Source organism: Schistocerca americana, chromosome 3, assembly GCF_021461395.2.
Source record: "Schistocerca americana isolate TAMUIC-IGC-003095 chromosome 3, iqSchAmer2.1, whole genome shotgun sequence".
NCBI lineage: Eukaryota > Metazoa > Arthropoda > Insecta > Orthoptera > Acrididae > Schistocerca > Schistocerca americana.
Genome location: NC_060121.1, coordinates 403,872,976 through 403,895,427, shown reverse-complemented (window position 1 = coordinate 403,895,427; position 22,452 = coordinate 403,872,976). Strand labels below are relative to the sequence as shown.

At 43.9% G+C, this 22,452-nt stretch overlaps 1 protein-coding gene across 1 annotated transcript in view; it reads left to right on the top strand.

Moving 5' to 3' along the window:
- The first annotated feature begins 9,635 nt into the window (after nt 1–9,635).
- LOC124607031 (leucine-rich repeat-containing protein 51-like) overlaps nt 9,636–22,452 on the top strand; it is a 100,554-nt gene continuing 87,737 nt past the window's right edge. Inside the window, exon 1 of the mRNA XM_047139200.1 lies at nt 9,636–10,176. The gene's annotated coding sequence lies outside the window, so the exon portion shown is untranslated. The remainder of the gene's footprint in view (nt 10,177–22,452) is intronic.

The following is a 22,452-nucleotide window of genomic DNA, read 5'->3' as shown; positions in this document are numbered from 1 at the left end:
GTCGGAAGTGAGTTCACCGCGAGACAGTGTTGTGTGCACAGTTAAAGTGTGTACGTGTTATGCCTGCGTCCGCTCCCCCCGCATTAGCTGCGGTCGATGTCTGCCCGCCCCGCCGTGTTTTATTCAGCAAATTCAGTCGCAAGCAGGGCGCCTATCGACCCGATCAGCTGACGCCACACTGCAAACTTACACGTAATGACAGTCGCTCAGCTGATCGCAGTGGGTCATGCTCCGAGGATTCAACGGCGCTTCTTTTCTTAGCGCCCAAAACAAGAATAGTTAATAAATGTATGACAATGTGTACGTTGTACGAGCGTCATACGGAAAGTCGTAAGCAATCCTCTGTCACAAATCTAATTTCATCGATGTAATAAAACCGACTGCGTTAGCGTAGTCTAAAGATTTTGTGTGTGTTATACATCGTCATGCTAACTTCTCTCACGTTAGAAAACGGTTGATGTCAGTCTTTCTATTCGACAGCGACATATAATCGAATTCTTTGTTAAAGAGACCAAGTCTGCTGCTGAAATTCTGCTCACATTTCAGCATACATATAGAGATGCGTGTATGTGCGCCAACGATATTATGAGTTAAGTGAAACCCTTCCAAGATGGGAACAGAACCATCTACGTCACCATCTGTATCTACGTCTACATAGATATTCCGCAAGCAACGTTACGATGCACAACGTAGGATAACTTGTACCACCACTAGTCATTTCTTTCCAATTCCACTCACAAACAGAGCGAGAGACAAACAACTGTCTACACTTGTGGCTGGTTCAAATGGCTCTGAGCACTATGGGGCTCAACTTCTGTGGTCATCAGTCCCCTAGAACTTAGAACTACTTAAACCTAACTAACCTAAGGACGTCACACACATCCACTAGCACTATGGGACTCGACTTCTGTGGTCATCAGTCCCCTAGAACTTAGAACTACTTAAACCTAACTAACCTAAGGACGTCACACACATCCATGCCCGAGGCAGGATTCGAACCTGCGACCGTAGCAGTCCCACGGTTCCGGACTGCGCGCCTAGAACCACTAGACCACCGCGGCCGGCTACACTTGTGGAACTCAGTATAAAAGTAAGGTTTCTACGACAATAATACTACAATGTCTGAAGCATACTGTATCGAATTTATTGTGAAAGTAGTATATACCGATAACACATAAACAATCATGACGGAATTACATAGTTTCTTTCATACCACGAGTTAAAAGATAAGGCGTTTGTATTTCCTGTGTGAAAATTGGTATGAAGGCACTCACTGTGCTGTTGTGTTATTGCTTTGTTCGTAATTCTATTCTTCCTAATTACCTTTTTTTCTTTAATTTTTATTTATTTATTTATTTTTTTATTAGGGATTTGCAGTTCTTGTAGTGAAATTGTCGGTCGCTCTTCTCATATCGCTCTTGGCTTCAAATTACCTTCCATTGCTATAAACACGACTTGAAAGTATTCCCAAAGGTTTTCCACGGGGTTCATATCCAAGCTAAGTGCAGGCCACTTTCTGGTTGTAGCAAAACATGCACAGATGCATAATCTAGTTGAAACATTAGACTTTGTTCCCTAAGTCCTCATACATTTTAATCAGCTCTGCCTCTAGCATCTCAGTGTACATGTTATAGTTTAGCGTTCAGCCAAGCAAAGCGTGATTTACCTTTAGCGCAGGAAGCTGCCCAAATCGAAACTTATCCACCACCAAAATTTCTGCTGCTTCTTACCAGCTGCTCTGTTCTCAGAGCATGCCAATAATACTGAAATCCATCCGGCCCATTACATTTCTTCTCATCCCTGAAGAACAATTTATCCGATTCTGAAGTCCATGACATATGTCTTTCAGCAAATTCCAATGGAGCCTGTTTATGTTTGAATGTTAAGCAGGTTTCTGCAGGCGTTTCTTGAGTGCACGATATTTCTCGTCCTACAGCATTTGTCGTACACGTCTGGCAGTTACTGACAACTGTAAAACAAAAACAATTTTGACCCTTGCTTTGCGCAAAAGGAACCATTTCGATGCCTCAAATAATTTTCTACTTAGCCCATATTTTACGTTCTGTCCATGTCGTACTCCAAATCTAAAGAAATTATCAATCACTGTACTTGAACAGTTCAATTTATGGGCTGTTTGATGATAAGAGTATCCCATTGCCATGTACGCATCGATTTTCGCTTTTTTGTCTCGTGATAACTGTTTCCCACGTTGCACTGTCAGAATTGTGGTTTATGTACACAAGATGAACCGTCAGTAATGTTGTCTGTTTCCTATCTGCAGTAGAGTCACATATGCACACACTAACACCAGAAAGAGCCCACTGCCTTTATACTGAGTTCCAGTCTTTTCCACCCGAATTATTGAAGTCTTGTTATACACTGTACTACTTACACCAAATGCGATACCATTTGACTGCATTTCTTAGTATACCGAATCTCATGCTTGCGTATACACTGTGCAATTATTCCAGCCGAGAATGTTAATTTTCCTACAAATATCCATGCCCTTACACTGATCTTTTCTACTGTATGAGACTCCGTATGAGCCCTAATTTCTCTTGTCTTATCTTTTCGGTCCTTACAGGAAATGTACGTTGGCGTCAGAGGAAACATTGTGCAACCAGCTGAATTGTCAATGCCGGCCGGAGTGGCCGTGCGGTTCTAGGCGCTACAGTCTGGAACCGCGTGGCCGCTACGGTCGCAGGTTCGAATCCTGCCTCGGGCATGGATGTGTGTGATGTCCTTAGGTTAGTTAGGTTTAAGTAGTTCTAAGTTCTAGGGGACTGATGACCACAGCAGTTAAGTCCCATAGTGCTCAGAGCCGGCCGAAGTGGCCGCGCGGTTCTGGCGCTGCAGTCTGGAGCCGCGAGACCGCTACGGTCGCAGGTTCGAATCCTGCCTCGGGCATGGATGTGTGTGATGTCCTTAGGTTAGTTAGGTTTAACTAGTTCTAAGTTCTAGGGGACTAATGACCTCAGCAGTTGAGTCCCATAGTGCTCAGAGCCATTTTTTTTCCCATAGTGCTCAGAGCCATTTGAGCCAATTGTCAATGCTGTAAATTTTCCCAATAGAATTTCGCGTAAAGAACGTCTTCTCACCAGGGATTCCCACTTGATTTCACGGAACGTCTCCGCAATACTCGCGTTGTTAACAAGTTTGTCAGCCTGCCTACGAACTGCTTCGATCTCTTCCTTTAATCCGGACTGGTAGGGATCCAAAACACTCGAGCAGTATTCAAGAACAGGTCGCACTTGTGTTCTACACGTGGTCTCCTTTACAGATGTACCACACTTCTTTAAAATTCTCTACTAAACCTAAGTCGACGGTTCGCCTTCCTTGCTACTGTTCTTAAGTGCTCGTTGCATTTCATATCGCTTTGCAACGCTATTCCGAGACATTTAATCCACTTGACTGTGTCGTTTCACTACTAATGTTGCATTCTAACGTTACGGAATTGTTTACCCTTCCCATCTGCATTAACATAACATTTTTCTACATTTAGAGTAAGCTCCCATTCGTAACACCAACTAAAAATTTTCCCTAAGTCACTTTGTATTCTCCTATAATCACTCAACTGTTACACGTTCCCGTACAACACATCGTCATCAACAAACAGCCGCAGTTTGCTGCTCATCTTGCCCGTCCACAATGAGACTCACAGCGGTCGTTCTCGAACAGCCTCCAGAGTACGCAACAACAAAAGATGAGTCCGTCAAAGTCAGACACGTCACTGTGAATGAAATCGCAATAAAACGTGGATGAGGATACAGTGCAGCGCTTGGGTTATCTTAACGTTTGTATCCTTTGGTACTCCGATTATTGACCGAATATCAACGACGTTCAGAGAAGAAGCGTAGTTCAAAACCATCTTTAGAGAATTCTAAGTGTAGGAGACGACTTTTTTATTATTATTGTGACACGCAATAAAAGCTAGTTGCATCATTATGAACATGAAACAAAAGGCCGTCAAGAAAGAAAGCAAGAAGAGCGAGATCTGATGGGAAGATTATGGGCAGCGTCTGCTGGGATGCGCAGGGTTGCACAGTGTTTGATTTTGTTAAGCCCAAACGAACCAAAAATGCTGTCCATTAAATCCACATATTTCTAAAGTTCCGTCGTGCAGTGCACGATAAATGCTATGGGGAGGGTGCTGTGACTGACAATTCGCAAGTTTTCACAAACACAATTTTTATTGAGGTAAGTTCACAAGTTTTATGACTGAACAACAAACGAAAAGGTAACAATAAATATGTCAGTAAAAGTCTCTTAATTGAGGCAAACAAAAGTTCACTTCCAATTTTCCACAAAGGTTCATGGTAACACACACACTAGTAAGAGTCCAATTCAGAGACGAAGACGTATTCTTCAGCGGTCGAAGTACACGAGGTTGGCAGCCGTAGAGAACTGAACTTCAGGGCTGGTTCTAGCCCCTAAATAACTGTCTCCAGCCAATCAGGTTTTGGCGTAGTGATACTTCCTGCAGGCCGTGGCTCGAGCTTCCCCTGCAGGAAGTAGTGCTCGGAATGTCTGTTTCCATTATCTTGTATGTAAATAGTCGGTGTTTACCATGGTGCTTTTGATACGCCTTGGACAGAGACAACCTCGTCCTCTGTGGTGTAATTGGGTTGCCAGCCCTCGGGGGCTACCTTGACTCCGGCATAACAAAGATCATCCTGTAGCACGATAATGCAGACCTCACAGTAATCATGCCACTGGAGAAGAAATAGAGTTGTTGAAAAATGACATAAGAATCTATAGATTAAGATTGTATGCATGGCAATGTTCATAACAATCTATTGCTAGAGAGGAAAAGTGTGACCCTTGTAGTAGAATTTAGAGCTCATTTCACATTGCTATTGAACTGTATCTCTCATATAGTAGCCACTATTTAAACTGTAGTTCATCCGCTCCCAGATTCTTTCGCTATATAATTCTATTACACTATACAGAATAATAGTTGCTGCTAATTACAACATATTTGACACAAAAGGCGAATTACTAGCACTCAGTTTGACTTTCTTGCCTATAGTCGTGATCAAAGAATCGTTTCATTAGTATGCATTTTTATGTTTCAAGTTTTGGTTTCTTCAAGTCTAGTGCCTTTGTAGACGCCATTCAGTTGTTATCTAATGATGACCTAATACACCCAAAGCTATTCACTAATAAACAAATATTACTGGAACAATAAACAAAGTTGTCTGCTTTGTCCTGAATAAATGACGTGACTTGTCATTTTAAATAAACTAACAACAATAAAATCTGCTTACAACAACTGATGAACAACATTTTGAAAAGTTAAATAGTGAAGGTATAAGTGTGAAAACGTGTAGTTTAGACTGTTACGTTGTTACTAAGCAGTCTTGAGTCACATTAAAACTTTTATTTGTCTCAAAGTTATGTGATTGTTATGTATTCCAGTTGTAAAACGTATTTGCACCTGTTCTGTATCCTCCTCTTAGTCTAGCTGTTCAGTCATCAACAAATATTACTGGAACAATAAACAAAGTTGTCGGCTTTTTCCTGAATAAATGCGGTGGCCTGCCATTTTAAATAAACTACCGGTAATTACGATAAAATCTGCTTACAACAACTCATGAACAACATTTTGAAAAATTAGATAATGAGGGGGTAAGTGTGAAAACGTGTAGTGTAGGCTGGTACGTTGTTACTTAACAGTCTTCAGTCACATGTAAAACTAGTTTGTTTCAAAATTCGGTGACAGTTATTTTTTCCAACCGTAAAACGTATTTGCACAGGTCCCATGCCTTGCTCTTAGTCTATTTGTCATTTTCCACACTTTACGATGCCTATCGAATCTAATAGATTTCCCATGGAAAGCGAGATATAAGTATGCTTCTGACGGGTTTCCAGTTGTATGTTATCATGACTATACACAATCTTTTGAAAGTATACAGACATCTACATAATACAAAACTAACCACCAGATATACTGAGAGGCGGACCTGCTGGTGTAAAAGGAACCGAGACCATTGCGTTATCGGAAGAAAGGCACTAACAGCAGAATGGGTCGATCAGAAGAGCTTAGCAAATTCGAACGTGGACGTTTCATTCGATGTCACATGAGTAACAAATCCATCAGTGACATTTCATCCCTTCTAAAGCCACCCAAGTCGTCTTCTGGTGATGTAAGTTTGAAGTGGAAACATGAAGGGACAGCCACAGCCAAACCATGGCCATTTGATCATTGCAGGGGATGGATGTAACACATCGCATGAAATCAGTGGAAGGAATCATTCGTGCATTCAAAAGTGCTACTACGAGTCCCGCTAGCGCAATGATTGTGCGTGATGTAACTGTGAAGTGGAAAGGTGGAGGAACAACCTCACATAAGGTAAGACGAGGCAGACCTTGCGTACTGATGGACTGGGACTGTCGAGCTTTGCAGAGGGCTGATGTACACCGCGTGGCAATCCGATGGAAGAATTTGGATTTATTGAATGCCTCGAGAGCGTTACCTGCCATCATGTGAAGTGCGAGCAATGAAGTGAGGAGGAGGATATACGAGTATTATGGTTTATGATTGTTTTTCACGGTTAGGATTGTTGCGCTGAAGGAAACGCTAAATGAGGATGAACACGTTTTACTGCGTTCTGTACTAAGCGCAACAGGGGAACAATTCTGAGACAGTGTTTGTTTGTATCAGCATAACAATGTACCTTTTCAAAGCAGCACATCCTAAAAATGGTTTGTAGAGAGTAAAATTCCTGGAATGGATTGGCTTGCCTGGTCCCCGACTTGAACCCAATGGAACACCTTTGGATTGAGGTAGAACGTGACTTCGCTGCGGCCCTCAGCGTCCAACTTCAATACCTTCTCTGGCTTCGGCTCTTGCTGGTGAATGGGCTACCAGTCCTCTACACTCAGACGCGTCACTGGAAATGTCCCCAACAAAGTTGAAGCCGCTCTACAGAATGGACACACCCAATATTAATGCCCAGTAACTGGTGTCCGAATACTTTCAATGAGTTAGCACAAACATTCTGAGGAAAAAAATCATCGCAAGAAGACATCAAGCTAATATCGCTTCTAACCTTGATAACGACTTCATTTCGTCAAGAAATAGAGTCCACAAGTTTGTTCAGGAACATCATACCCAGCGAAAAGCACTGATTGACGGTTACATCCCCCAGAAATACCAAATAGCGGTATGCCTCGAGAATGTTTCCTGTCATCGTGTGGAGTAAAACTGTGAAGTAAGGAGGAGGCTGTAGTCGTATTACAGTTTGGGGGTGTGTTTCTGTGGAATTAAGGTCGGGTATTTAGGGGGGCAGTTCAAGTGCGTTAGCTTTCTCTAGTGTTTGTCAAACCAGAAATGTACGAGTGCAGCCTAGCGAACACGACAGCTTTCATTTTGGTAGACACACTCATCAAGAAGATGCAGAAGAAAGATCGACAGTGGTCACCGAGATTGTCAAAATACACATCCACATTCAACATCACGGAAATCTGTTTAAGTGGGCCCATGTAACGGTACGAAAACCACTCTCGAAACATTACAGATCCACGTCTGGTCTGAACTACATCCTCTACACAATATGCATGACTCACTGGACCGTCGCTGCAGTCGTCGCCTTGCATTACTTGAAAAGAAACAAATCGTAAGTCGCTGCCTCACCACACGCCTGCAGTCGGCTACTGTGCAATTTCTGTTTTGCTTAACCTATTGAATAAGAGCAGCTTTATGCGTCGCTGTAAGCAATGACCTTTTGCAAGGTGGACGACTCAGAATGTCCATCACATGCAGTGTGTTACGTCAGTTATAGGTGGTCACATGACCACATGTCAGTTCTGTAGCGTCTGCAAAGCCCCCAAGTGCGCACTGTGCTCTTTTGTCCAGTGAGCTTACCTGTACCTACGTCGATTTCGTTCCGTTGGTCACTTCGGACCTTTATAGATAGTATAGAACCGGTAACAGGCATTAATGTGACCCGTCATCGCTCACGTCAACCACTGCATGCAGTGCACATTTTAAGGAAGCTATCTAGCAAAAGACCACTCCTTATAGCAGCACAAAAAAATACGCACGTTGTCGATGGGAATGAGTTCTGCATAGAACTGAATCCAGTCACAGACTTGATCCTATGCCCAGGAAGGTCATGTTGTTCACTCAACGACAGTGTGGAACTGTAACGAGTGCTCGCATTAGGGCCATTTTGTTCTAGGTGTTCCAATTTTCGGCGTCGTTTGTATCTATATGCAACCCAAGTAAGCACTCTTGCTATCTGATTCGTAACATATACATCCAATATCCTGTGTTGTAGCGAGGGCGTGGCGAGTGGTTCTCTCATGCCTGGGCGTCATGGGGCACCAAGTGGTGTGCAAGACAGATTTTCCGGAAAATATATTATTATTACAGTAAATTCCACGTATTATACACTAAAGAGGCCAAGAACCTTGTACACCTGCCTAATATCGCCTAGGGCCCTCGCAAGCACGCAGAAGCGCCGCAGCACGACGTGGCATGGACTCGACTAATGTCTGAATAGTGCTGGAGGGAACTGACGTCGTGAATCCTGCAGGGCTGGCCATAAATAAGTAAGAGTACGAGGGTTGGAGATCTCTGCTGAACAGCACGATGCAAGGCATCCCAGATATGCTCAATACAGCTCATGTCTGGAGAGTTTGGTGGCCAGTGGTAGTGTTTAAACTCTGTAGCAATTCTGGACGTGTGGGGTGTCGCATTGTCCTGCAGGAATTTCCCAAGTCCGTTGGAATGCACAATGGACATGAATGGATGCAGGTGATCAGACAGGGTGCTTACGTACGAGTCGCCTGTCAGAGCCGTATCTAGACGTATCAGGGGTCCCATATCACTCCAACTGCACACGCCCAACACCATTACAGTGTCTCCACCAGCTTGAACAGAACCCTACTGACATTCAGGGTCCATGGATTCATGAGGTTGTCCCCACACACGTACACGTCCATCCGCTCGATACAATTTGAAACGAGACCGTCCGACCACGCAAAATGTTTTCAGTCATCAACAGTCCAATATCGGTGTTGACTGGCCCAAGAGAGGCGTAAAGCTTTGTGTCGTGCAGTCACCAATGGTACATGAGTAGGCCTTCAGCTCCAAAAGCCTATATCGATGATGTTTCGTTGAATAGTTCGCACGCTGACAGTTGTTGATGGCCCAGCATTGAAATCTGCAGCAGTTTGCGGAGGGGTTGCATTTCCCTCACGTTGAATGATTTCCGACCGCAGCGATGTCGGAGATTTGATGTTTTACCGGATTTCTGATATTCATAGTATACTCATGAAATGATCGTACGGGAAAATCCCCACTTCATTTCTACCTCGGAGATGCTGTATCCCATCGTTCGAGTGTAACACCACTTAAATCTTTATGAGCTGCCATTGTAGCATCAGTAACCAATCTAAGAACTGCGCCAGACACTTGTTTTATGTAGGCGTTGTCGACCGCAGCGCCGTATTCTGCCTGTTACATAACTCTGTGTTTGAATACGCTTGCCTACACCAGTTTCTTCGGCGCTTCAGTGCACTACTAAATGTGTTCCTGGAGAAGGCAGGCGGAGCGCCAATGAAGTGTAGTGTCGTACCCCACGCACCAAAATAGGCAGAGGGGGCGCCATTAAAGAGTTGTGACCGGACATCAGTTATGAGGGAGGCACCAGTAAAGTGGCGTACCCCAGGCGCCACTCGTGTTCGCTACGGTATTGGCAGTATCGAAACCTGAACGACCAATAAGTTTTGTACTTTTTCCGTGGTGTAGTTTTCACATAACCTAACCTAACCTAACTATAATATACGTAGAAATGTAAGCATGCCGTACTACTTTGTTTTCGGTAACGAGGTTTACCTTAACGCTTCGGCGCATCGATCTAAGACAAGGCTCTTATAGGTCGCCCTGTCCAGTTGCAGCTGTTTAGCTGCGCACCGGGTGACACACTGCTGTGAGGCGCCAGTCTCCGACCGCTCCTCCCCAACGTGAGTCGAGGCGCGCACGCGACCATCGACCACACGCCGGGTCGATATTCCCGCGAGGGTAGCTCGCCGCCGGCGTGGCCAACCGCTGGCTTCAGTGTGGGACGCACCCGCCAGCGGACGGCCGCCCATGTTCCGCTTTCTGGACGGTGTGCTCGTCAAGTTCGCCGAGCGTGAGCTGCAGCTGCACGTACGCCTCGAAGCCCTGTGAGTACCGCCAAACAACTCTGCCGACACCGGTCACACACAGCAGTCCAACAATAAATTAACCCACCGCTTCCGTTTTGCTTTCAGTATGTATTGTGTGTGTAGTATGCAGTGCTTTTACAATGCGTCCGAACGTCGCAACTATTCAGCTATGGCAAGTAATACGTATTGAGGCACAGGGCCGGATCTGCTGCGCAGACGAACTGAACTGGAGACTTGGGGAAGGGGGATGTAAGCGCCAGAACACAGAAAATAAACGAACTGGAATTTCCTTCCCTTTACGTCGCTAGCAATTTTGCCACCTGCATCATTATTGCGGCGAACATAGGCTCTAGCCCTCACGTAGAACTCTCGGAAATGACCAATACCGATCAACAATGCTGTAATACAGTGTTATAAATAGCCGGCCGCTGTGGGCGAGCGCTTCAGTCTGGAACCACGCGACTGCTACGGTCGCAGGTTCGAATCCTGCCTCGGGCATGGATGTGTGTGATGTCCTTAGGTTAGTAAGGTTTAAGTAGTTCTAAGTTCTAGGGGACTGATGGCCTCAGATGTTATGTCCCATAGTGCTTAGAGCCAGTTTTGACGTGTTATAATACAGCTGGTGCTCCTGTATGTATTACTTTTTGTGGTTAAAGATACGCAGTTATTTTATATCGTTTGTTAAATCGATAGTACTTTCTGTATAGTAGCACATAAAATCAACAAATTGACGTTTTTTGTTCCCTTTACATTGCTAGCAATGTTACCACCATACCAGCACAACATGAAAGCATCATTATTGTGGCTGACATAAGCCATAGCACCATCTGTTCCACAATGACACATGCGGTTTAACAATGTTAGACTACCGTCTGGTGCTCCTGTACGTATCACGTTTTGTGCTTAAAGATACACAATTATTTAGCGTCGTTTATTAACTCGATAGTAGTTTCCTATATACCATCACAAAAAATTAACAAATTTAGTTTTCTTTCTCTTTGCATTACCAGTAATGTTCTCACCTGAGCGGAGTAACATAAAACCATTATTACTGTGGTCAACGAAAACTCTAACCACCAAGTACGGCCCTGTGCGACAATGACACACGCAGATCAACAATGCCGTAATACCGTCTCGTGATGTAGTTTATATTACTTTTTGTAATGGAAAATACAGAATTATTTTACCTCGTTTATTAAATAGGAGGTAGTTTTCGCAACACTACCACAGAAAATCAACAAATGTGGTTTTTTTTTCCTTTTACTTGCTAGCAATTTTGCCACTTGGCCAAAGTAACATAAAAGCATAATTACTGTGGCCAAGGAAAACTCCAGCCACCAGGTACGGCCCTTATCGACAATAATATATGCCTGTCAACGATGCTATAGTACCGCTGTTTCTTTTTGTCGTTAAAGGTACACAATTATTTTACCTCGTTCATTAAATCTATGGTAGTTTTCTGTAAACTGCGTAAATGTGGTAGTGTCATAACATCTCAGATTTCTCTATGCGACTTCTGTGCAACCCCAGAGCGACCTCTTATTATAGCATTTTCAGATAATTGTAATGGAGAGCGTCTCTGTGTCCTCATCTACTGTATGTGACTACTAACAACCTGAAGATGCCGCTTTTAACGCAGTGAAACCCGTCGTTAATGTCATCACTTAACAGCTATCTGCAATTTATACAAGTTGAATTTACCATGAATTTCAATGGTTGTGGCTGCCGACATTATAAAGGTGTATGTATTTTTAAATAGTCCCAGGTATTTGCATACGAGGAAGAGACAGTTTTGAGTTTAAGAAGGCCCCATCTCACATTTGAAAAGCCCACGAGAAGAGTACACTTTAAAATTACGACTTTTGTTCTGAGATTAGATCGCACCTTACATAGTACATTAAATCAATTGTGATGTAATGCAGTCCTCGATAAATACTTTCAAAGTTGGTAAAAAAGTAGGCAAAACTGAGAAACTTTTCATCGATTTTGAAGATAATGAACAATCAGCAGGCAAATCCTAAATAAGATGATTTCTTGAAATATATTTTATCAGACATGCGTTCATATCTACATCCATACTCTGGAAGCTACTGTGAATTGCAACTTCTCATTGTTGTATCTTTTATTAGGCCTTCTTCCCTCTCCATTCGTGAGAGAAGGATAGCTACTTAGGAGGCTATGCGCACACTGTAATAGGTATAATCTTGTCTCTATAGTCCAATGGGAGCGATACATAATGATTTGTAGCAAGTTCCTGGATTAATCACCTAACATTGTTTCTTGAAACCTTTTCAGGAGCATGTCGCGATATAATTTGCATCTATTTTCAACCGCTGATACTTCAGGTTTTTAGCTTTTTCGTAACGTTCTCCCGAAAGTGAAACAAACCTATAACCATTCGTGCTGCTGTTATTTTAATACATTCAGTATCCCCTGTTGGACCTGTTTGAAGGGCACCATACACTTGAGCAATATGCTAAGCAGAGACCCATAAGAGCGGAGTACAAAAATATCGAAACATCAAAAACCCAACGCATTCTTCTTCTTAGCGTTTATCCCGCGCTTTCAGGGTGTGCTTGTTGACACATCTGTCCCCATTTGGGTCTGTCAGGGGCATCTCCATAAGTGACATTGATGCATTCCATATTCTTCTTGATATGGTTCATCCATAATGTCTTGGGTTTGCCACGAGATCGTCGGCCATTTATGTCCAGGTGCATAGCTGTCCTTGCCCCTGATTCTGCTTTACTGTGCATGATGCGTCCATACCATCTTAATCTGCTTTCCCATAGTTTTTCTGAGATGGGTGCAAGTCCAAGTCGCCGTCCAACGTGGACGTTTTCTGCATGGTCAAATCGGGTAAGCCCAAGGGACCATCGGAGCATGAGCATTTCCATCACATGGAAAACATGCTCGTGCTTCATTGTCGTTGGCAAACACTCCGATCCATAAAGTGCGACTGAGCACACTACAGTTCTATAAACCTTTGACGCAAGGCGTAAAGGCATATGGTGATCACACAGGACGCCAGTCACCTGGCACAGACATCTGACATCACTGCACGTGAGTGAGCCACGGTATTTGAATTGCTCCACTTTCTTCAGGTGTTCTCCACCGACTTTGATGGTACCATTGGTTTGAATACCACACTCCATGCATTCTGTCTTCTTGATAGCCAGTCGGAGGCCAAATTTACCAAGTCGTTGATTCCATTCCTGCATCTGTTCCTGGGGTCTTCATGGTGTTCACTTGGCAGTAAAACATCGTCAGCATGTGTGAGTGACCAAGGGTGGGGTGACTATAGGTCGTAAGTCATAGTGTCTGTACAGAAGATAAACAGCAGATGTGACAAGGGGGAACCTTGATGTACTCCGAAATTGATAGCAAAAGGGAGTGATGTTCCCACTGCACATCGCACATTGCTGGAGACATTTCGATACAGCAGTTGGACACATCAGACATAGGCCTCAGGGAAATTGTGAGATCGTAACGCATGCTATATAAGCTGATGTGGGATACAGCCAACGGCCTTTCCCAAGGAATGACATATGAATATCCTCGTTCTTCTCAAGGTGTTTCTCCATAAATTACCATGCGGCATAAATGTCTTCTGTGGTGCCATTTACTTTGATAAACCTGTATTGATCTGGGGCGATAGAAACAATTGCGTGGAACCTGGTATCTATAACTCACCCAAAGATCTTATGGTGTGACAAAGCAGTCGAACTGGTCGATACTGCGAGTATTCTGTCATAACACATTTTCCCTTTCAGATTGGCAGTGTGACACTAGTTGTCCAAACAGCTGGGACTGTATCCTTATCAACGATTCTGTTGAAGAGGTAATAATAATTTTGGCACCTTTGTGGCCAAGGATCTTCCATACATCAGCTGGGATGTCATCAGGGTCAGTAGCCTTCCCATTCTTCATCTTCTTGACCGTTTCATTTCTCTCTTGGATGGTAATTGGTAGTACAGGTCCAGCAACTGGATCAGCACTCAGTATTGGAGGATGGTCGAATTCCTCATTGCTGATTCTGGAGAAGTAATCAGTCCATCTGCCGAGATTGTTGAGAGCATCTCAAAGGAGTCAATGGTCTTCGTCCTTCATGTGTTTGACATGACGTAAGTCGAGGATGGCTCTGTGGCGTACTTTACTCCTTCAGGTGTTTCTAGTTCATCGTACACATGGTCGTAGTAAGAAGATTTGGCCACTGCAACTGCTCTCCAAACCGTTGGCAGCCAATTTTTGCATCTTGTAGCGTTGCAGATCTTCATTAGCGCAGGACTGGAACCTTAGTTTGAAAGACTATTTCTTTTTCCTCACAGCTGTTTGTACAACTTCATTCCACCACCAAACTTCTTTATTGATTGTTCGTTTGCCTGATTTCGTTCTGCCAAGAACGTTATTCGCTGCATAGCGGCTTGTCTGGTAATGCTGTCCCATATGCCTGATACTGACTGGTCTGTATCTATGTCGATGGCCTTAAGAGCACTAATGAGCTGTGTTTTGCAATCTGACATACGCCATCATTTGATTCTCTGCACTCTAATGGTTTGGGGGCTATTTCGGTTGTAGATATTCAACTTGAAGTCCATGACAGGAGGATGATGATAGGGGGGGGGGGTGCAATTATTCTGAACGGATGACTTTTATGTCAGTCATTAGCTTCAGGTTGCGTCTTCTTGTACATGATAGTCAATTTGAGTCTTATTCCCGCCTTTTGTGTAGGTTATCAGATGTGTATGCCTCTTCTTGAAGGATATGTTGGCCACTACAAGCTCAGGTGCTTATGAATAATCCTTCGTATCCCTTCCTCATTGACAGTGCCATATCCATTTCCACTATGACGTTGGTCATACCCGTTTCCTACTGATCCCCATGGCCATTGAGGTCGCCTCCTATTATCAGATATTCTTCGGAGTCAACAGTGCGTAGATGAGTGTCTAATTCTGTTCAAAATTCATCCTTCTCCTCATCAGGACATCCAGTTTGTGGTGCGTAGCAGCACACAGTTCGAAGTGTAGATGTGCCAAATTCGACTTTTACACTCATGAGTCGATCAGAGATGCGGTGTACAGTTGTGACACTGTCCTGATGCTTATCGTTTGTCACAATGTCTATGCCATTACGAGTGCAAAGCATTATCTTGTCTAACACGGTGCAAGAAACCCGTTGGCATTCAAGGCAGCCTACAGTCGTCTCCTAATGGAAAAATACAGGTTCTGTATGTGTTTCAAGGGAATTTTGTACCATTCTTCCGGCAAACAGTGGCAACCTTGGGTAACGACGATGGATGTGGATAGCGACCAAGCACTCTTCTCTTTAAAGTAGGCCACAAAGGCTCAACAGTATTCATATCTTGTGAGTGTAATGGTCAGGGGAGATGCGGCAGTTCATCTCTGTGCTCACATAACCAGTCCTGGACGATGCAAACTGAGTGAACAGGGCCCCTGTCGCCTTGGAACATAACATTACCATTGGCGATAAGATGTTCTACAATGGGATGGACCTGATCAGTCAAAGTGGTCTCATAATCCTTGGCAGTAATGCGACCTTACCTAATGAAGTCCATGGAATACCACGATATGGCTGCCCAAATCACCATGAAACTCCCCTCCCCCCCCCCCCCTACCTCTTCAACATGTTTCACTCAAAGCAGCAAGCAATCTGCATCATAGGCTTGAGATGGCACGCAGACGGAAACTCGGCCAAAAAATTGGAAACAGTGTGAACCAAGCCTCATCTGACCAAATTACTTTCTTCCGTCTCTCCGTAGTCCAAGTTCTCTGGCGGCTTCGGCATCACTTTTCCTGTTAAGTACATATGCATCACTGATGTGTGGTTTTGGAGTCCCAGTTCATCATGCAATGCCCATCTTATGGAGCTCCCTTCGTGTTGTTTTGATGCTGGCCGTGTTCGCCAGTGCGACATTCACCTATGCAATGACTTTTGCAGCTGCCGTCCTCTTATTTTTCGTCACGTCTTCAATGACCGTCCGTCACCGTCATTCAACAACGCTTTCGTCCGCGTTGTTACTTAGCGGATGATGCTTTTCCATTTCCCCTGTACACAGTATGAGTTCCGACACAATGCACTTTCAACTACACAGAACAGTATTTGTGGTGTCACCGTCAGACACCACACTTGCTAGGTGGTAGCTTTAAATCGGCCGCGGTCCATTAGTACATGTCGGACCCGCGTGTCGCCACTGTGTGATCGCAGACCGAGCGCCACCACAAGGCAGGTCTAGAGATACGGACTAGCACTCGCCCCAGTTGTACTGACGACCTAGCTAGCGACTATACTGACGAAGCCTCGCTCCTTTGCCGAGCAGATAGGTAGAATAGCCTTCAGCTAAGTCAATGGCTACGACCCAGCAAGGCGCCATTAGTAACATTGCATGTATCTAAAGAGTCTCACTTGTATCGCCACAATCTCCAGATGTACCAAAAGGATGGATTAAAGTTAAGTATTCCAGAAGTTACGTACTTTTCTTTATAGCCTTCATTACGTATCGTTTCAGACCTCACGCCTCCTGCTTTAGCTTAGCGCGTGCCTTTCGGCTTCCTCTCATTGTGTCTAGGCTGTCTTGCCTAGACACAACAGTATTCTCACTACGACTGACCCTTGCAACGTATTGAGGGCATTGCTCAACAACCTTTCATGGTCAGATACAACAGGGCCACCTGCAGGCTTGGCTAACATCTGCACGTATTTCTCATGGTGTTTACATAATTTTGTCCAACTACTGTAAGCGTATTATAAGTAGTCTCCTTTATAAACTCTCTGCATTTTCCCAGCATCCTGCTGATGAGGCGAAGTATGTCACCTGCTTTACCTATGTCTGAAACGGATCTGATCATTGTATTTGATAAAAAGATACACAGATATTGGTATTATTCCAATTATGACTCGTTGATGTCGTATTGAACGGGTACTACTTTTCCAGATTTTGTAAAGTGCACAGCTTTTCATTTCAATACGTTTAGAGCGAGTTACCACTCTTTGCACCAATCTAAAATCAAGACCTGCCTGGATATTTGTGGAATTTGCAAACAGTGTTTGAATGTAGATAACTGTATGACCTGCAAAAATTCCTATTTTACTATTAATATAGATACACATCTCACTAGTCGACGATACGCAATAGTTTCTGTAACGAGTTACGAGGTTTAATATCCAAAGAGGTGCTTTACTGGCTGAAACGGGTGATCATAAACAAATAACTTTGTGGTCTATGCTGTGTTATTCAGACATTCACAACATTAAAAGCAACAGTCCTAACACACTTTCCTGTGGCCCATTGAATCTTAATTCCACATCTGGCGACGACTTTCGATGCACACGCACACGCCTGCCAAGAAAACCTCTATCTGATCACTTTTTTATCTGGGTCTGGATCGACCAAGCGTTATTGACCCATTGAATGTATAAGATGACGTTGCAGGTTGGTTCACTAGGCAGTAGGTACGAGTAACGAGTTCCTCAGCCATAGTGAATCATAAATACAGTGGTAACAACAGTTTTATTCAGCGGAGTTCTTACAGCGAGTTTAGACGGTACCTTAATTGTGTGCGTTGACCCTTGGAGACTGCACTTGCCCACTGAAGAACATGGCAGCGTGAAGTGTTAACAAAGATGGGAAGGAAAAAGGAAACCTCACCCTGAGAGCCTGAAGACTACTTGATAGTCGACCGACCACCCTGTCATCCTCAGTCATTCCTCATCAGATCCAGTATGGAAGGCCTTGAGATCAGCGCACTGCACTCCCAGCCGTTGTCGACGTTCCGAGCTTGGAGCCACCACTTCCTCTTAATCAGGTAACTCCTCACTTAGCGTCATGGGACTGAGTGCACCCTGGTCCAGTTCTATCACCAAGGAAAAATACCTGGCAATAACCCGGAACTGCCACATGAGGGTCTGTCGCATTCATCACTCAGCTGTGGGGGTGGATGATAACAAAGATGCCAGGTTGGAAAGGTAGGACAGCAAAGAAGCGGTATTAGCGACCCAGCGAGTTCACAGCTACTTTAAGCCTGCAAACGTCAGATGTGGAGTGACAACAGACTCTTGTGCAGACTGGCCATAGCGTTAGGCATAAATGTAGTGTCCAGCCAGCAACGCGCAGTGGGTCAGGAACAGGAGGCACCCAAGCGTGAACTACGAGCCAGGGACCCCTTGGAGGCGCTCAGGGGTTGGTTGACATCAGCCTGCGGCAGGTCCCAACTGGAAGACGCCAGTTCAGGCTCTGGCAGCATAAGCACTAGGTATAGCCGACAGACCACTGGGTAGCGGAGGCAGTGGCTGGTTGTAGACGAGAGTTGATGACCCACTCTGGATCGGCAACTCATATGGAGGCGTTCTTATTGTAGGGAGCTGTTGACAACGAATAGTGTTAGGTCCAGGTCGTTAGTATTTAAACTTTCTCAGGAAAGGTGCCGCTCCCAGTCACAAAAGGGACCCAGGCAGCAAATGTCAGGGCCTGGCATGTGGCAACCATGCTCACCACAGTGCCGGAGTGGAAGCATTCACCATGTTGGCTCTGCACCTTTCTGACTCAGGCTTCGGAATCCGTAAGGCAGACTGTTGACTCACCTGGCTGTAGAGTGTGGTGCCAGCTGGGGAAGGTCGTCGCATAACAGACACCTCATGTTTCCAGAATGAGATTTTCACTCTGCAGCGGATTGTGCGCTGTTAATCCGCCAGGAAGTTTCAGACACCTCATATACTTATTTTAATAGATGATGGTATGGTAGCGAGTCAAATATTTTTCGAAATAAACCCTGCAAGCGTCTGACTGCACTGATCCATAGCTTTCAGAATGCCCTGTGAGAAAACTGTGAGTTGGGTTTCCCACGATCGATGCTTTTAGAACCGTTGCTGGTTGGCATGTATGAGGCACATAATTACGTTTGAGCTCAGTATGTACTCCAAGCTTCTGCTACAGATAGAAGTCAATGAGATTTGACAGTAGTTTTATGAATCACTTCTGCAACCTTTCTTGTAGGCAGAAGAGGTTTCTTCCGATCTTGGGCACAGTTTTTCATTAAAAGGATGTCTCGAAGGATATTATCCTTAAAATGGCAGCTTATACAGCTCTGGACCCTCGTTTAATTTTATTTATTTTCAACGCCACTGACACTAATGTCTACATCACTCTTCCTTGCAGTGCGAGAACGAAACTGGAGCAGTAAAGCATTTCAACACACACTAATCAATAGGTGAAATCTGGAAAGCGTGGCAGAACCAGAATACAGGAAAAAGGGTAGGGTTTTTCTTTCCATTAACGCTATTAGCAATTTTAGTACGTAACTGGAACAGTGTTAAAGTATTACATTTGCGATCACTCAAGCATTACTTGCAGCCCTGGTCGACAATGACTTCTGCCGGTCAACATTGCTGTTATATTTGTTGATACTTCTGTACGTATGAATTTTGGTGGTGAAATATAGGCAGTTACTGTAGTTTTAGTAATTAACTGAAAATATCATAAGTGTATAACGGACATTTTATGTTGTCTGTGTTACTGTAGTAATGTAATTAGATTCCCAGACTTCTCTATGTGACATTAATGGATGGCCAGGATTCCCTCTTATGCTGTTTGCAAATAATTCAGGTTTGTTTCGCGGTTGGAACAGAAATACTTTCTAGTTTAATAGGGCGCCAAATCACAATTAAAAAGGCGAAAGCACTGCCTATAATATTGCTGAGGTTAGCTCACAGATTAAATAGTGAACTAAAACTCATGATGCAATCCAATCCATGTTTAACTCTTTCAAAGTTAGTAAATACTTTTTAAAAGTACGTAAAATTGAGAAAATGTTTCATTCAGTTTGGAGAGAATGAAGAGTAATCAACAAGAAGGAGTCGTGTATGTTTCGTCCAATATGCATTTACATCATTCATGTAGGTATATCTGATTGTGTGAAGAATATGAGACTCTGAAGATCTGAAAAGAAATTTAAAACCTAATTTCATGCTGGTTGTATATTTTTAGGAGTGGCTGAAGGTGTGCCATAGTGACGAGATGAGGGAACCGAGTGGAGAGCACCAAAATATAGCCTTTCATTATGAAAACTGCAATTAGTCGAACTGGAAGGCTGTGACCAGGATTTGAAGCCACAGCACTAAGAAAACCGTAGTTTCACTTCGCATGATACAGGAAGATAGATCACACTTTATTAGAAACAATAATTGGTCTTTCTTCAAAAAATATTAAACTTAATATAATCTTGCTGCTTGATAGAGTCCACAGAGCTTTATAAAGGAATGAAGATTAGGGTTTAACGTCCCATCGCCTCCTGAGTCATTAGAGAAGGTGCACAAAGTCGTATTGGCGAAGGATATCGGCTGTGTCCTTTCAAAGGAACTATCCTGGCATTCGTCTATGATTCAGGGAGGTAGAAGGTAAGTCCACTTTTTGTCATTTTATGCCTCAGTCGTGTAGCTGAAGTTCGGTCTGTTACAGTGCATAAATGGGTTAGGGAAGTAAGAGGTACGTTACAGAAATATTGCCTGTTTTAATATATATGAAGAGGGGGAAAAGGAAGCAATTCCAGTGCCTTCCCAGAAGAAATGAGACATGTCTGTGAATGTTACACCGCATCGTTCTAACGCTGGAAGTTTTCTGATTTCGAGTCGGTTGGCTTGAACTTAGTTGAACAGGTTGCTGTTTCAGTGACAATGCGTTTCTTGCTGTGGTAAGAACAATATGTTTCTGGGTGGAGCATTATCTTTAAATAGCCTTCATGACTTTCAGAATATTATCAAAATGGTTCAAATGGCTCTGAGCACTATGGGACTGAGGTCATCAGTCCCCTAGAACTTAGAACCACTTAACATAACTAACCTAAGGCATCACACACATCCATGCCCGATGCAGGATTCGAACCTGCGACCGTAGCAGTCGCGCGGTTCCGGACTGAAGCGCCTAGAGCTGCTTAGCCACCGCGGTCGGCAGAACATTATCCTTTTCACTCTTTTTTTTTCCTGCGAGATGATGGACAACGACAGTTCATTTTTCATCGACGAAAACGTAACACACTGCATCTACAAATTGTACTAAAATACGTAAGTTACATAAAACGTTAAAAGATGCAAACAAGAGGCTCAGGGCGCAGACACATGAGCAAGGTAAGCCACGTAACTGCAAACTGAGGTGTTTTGACAACATTACAGCCCCAGAGGACTCAAATATAATTAACGATTTTAATATTTTAACTGTTTGGGAAAAACAGACCATGTGATTCAGTGCGTTAACTTCAGTTTGTGAAGTTGTCAGAAAAAAGCTAAGGAAGAGATATGAGGAGGCGAATTTTTGAGAAAAACGATTTAAGTGTAAAGCAAGAGATATGATGGAAGGCAGCATAGTAGTTTCTAAATTTTAAGAAACATTTCTGTCCATACATGGGATATCAAAACGGAGCTTAGAAAACATACATAATATTTGAGACACAGGACTTGTTTGAAGTAAGCATGAAAATCGGTCCAATCCTGCCCCATGGCCAGGAGCGTTAATGCGCCACTTCCGGGATTCAACGCGGTGAGCCTGCCACGGATCGAATCCGCCTTGGGGTTAACGACGAAAGGTGCGGAGCCAGCCAACCTGGATGTAATTTTAGGTGGTTTCCCACATCCACCTAGGTAAATGCCGAGCTGGGTCTCACATCCCGCCTCAAGTACATGTTACGCAAACATTTAGAAAAACATTCTAATACTTCAGCATGAGATTTACTCTAAACACAGACAAATGTGGTACACAGATTCTGTCCTGGGGGCGAGTGGTAGGGTCAAGAGGGCATCCGGCCACCAACTGACGCTAACGTTATTACAACCTGCATAATAATACCGACCACGTAGAGAAACGGGAAGAGGAAAAGAAGAAGAAGATGCAGATAGGTGTAATAAGCATTCAGATGACACAAAAGCGAATGGCATCGCCCATATCTGGTCGTGTAAAGAGAGAGAGAAAGCCACTATAGTTGAAAAAAAACAAAAAAGATCTTCTCACTAAAAGCACTACCCACCTCTTTGGTCGAGGTCGCTAACGCATGCCTGTGCAGTATCTTTCGACTCGAAGATAATCCGATTCGAATGCCAGTTGTGGATGAAATTTTCGCTGGCAGTACTTGCTCGACAAGGGCAGGCGAGTTGATGGCCTCAAGTTCCTGATCACCCGTCTTTGCGCCAAAACCCAGGGGTAAATTCCAAACCTCTCCTCAGTGCCTCACAAAATGATGACATGTGGAACTATTGACGGTTATTTGTATTCTCTGCTACCAGTCAGTTTTT